Source organism: Morone saxatilis, unplaced genomic scaffold, assembly GCF_004916995.1.
Source record: "Morone saxatilis isolate NCDOM2014 unplaced genomic scaffold, NCSU_SB_2.0 Contig14, whole genome shotgun sequence".
Lineage (NCBI taxonomy): Eukaryota > Metazoa > Chordata > Actinopteri > Moronidae > Morone > Morone saxatilis.
In genome coordinates this window covers 17858357-17859366 of record NW_023339696.1, presented here as the reverse complement: position 1 = coordinate 17859366, position 1010 = coordinate 17858357, and positions in this window count along the sequence as shown.

Genomic DNA, 1010 nt, shown 5'->3' with positions numbered 1-1010 from the left:
AAAAAAAAAAAAAAAAGTCAACCACTGAGACACACTGACTCACCGACTCTGACATAGCGGTAGGTGAAAAATGAAGTGAGGGCGGCCCGTTGTCTGTGTGTGTGTGTGTGTGATTACACTCCCTGTCTGTAAATAGGTCCTGCTCTGCAGCTCCACTGGCTGTGCAAGAGACAGGAAGAGCAGCACCAATATCCCAGGGTTCCTGGCTGGCCACTTGCTCTCTATTTCCTGTCCCATGTTATAGATAATTTAGACACTTGCAGCTCCAACAGGCCCAGAGTGGCGGAAAGCTGTGAGAGCCGGAACAGCAACCTTTGATATGTGTGAATGTGGGATAGAAATAGGTTGAGATAAAAGGAGACAGTGTCTGCCTGGATGTGAACGGGTGTTTGATTGCATGTTTATAGAGATATATGGTCTTAAGCAGATATTAAGGCCGTCTCTTTCCCACCTCGTGTTATTTATTTGCTGAAAGGGTGTCCAGGAGCTATTATAGGACGGGCTAAATTGGAACAACCTCGAGGCAGAGCCTCAGCAAAGCTATTACCTCTAGTCAATAGACATTAATATCCCCACGCTCAATCTTGGCCTCATACGGCGCCGCCTCTGTCCCGGCGAAACACACTACCGCTCTACTGGAGTAACCAAAAAGATGTGTTGTAGTAGCCCTATCTGTTTACCCCTGTGCATCAATCCGTCACAGCCGAATGAGCAGAGAGGAGCGATGATAGCATTGTCTCGGGCAGACATGGCTGTGGCCTTGAAAGGAAGTGATGCAAAACAAAAAGGGAGGATATGCCAGCGCCGGTGGAGAGAGGTCATGACCTCTATGAATCAGGGATAGTCCTGACGAATGGCGGATGATCTAAGGGTACACGAGTACATCGATTTGAGATGGTACACAACATGATACGGCCCAGCAGGGTACAGCAGAGCAGACAGCATCAAAGTCTGGAATAGATAGGAGCAGGTCACAGGGCCAAGTCGCCAGTCTGTAGAGTACAGCAGCA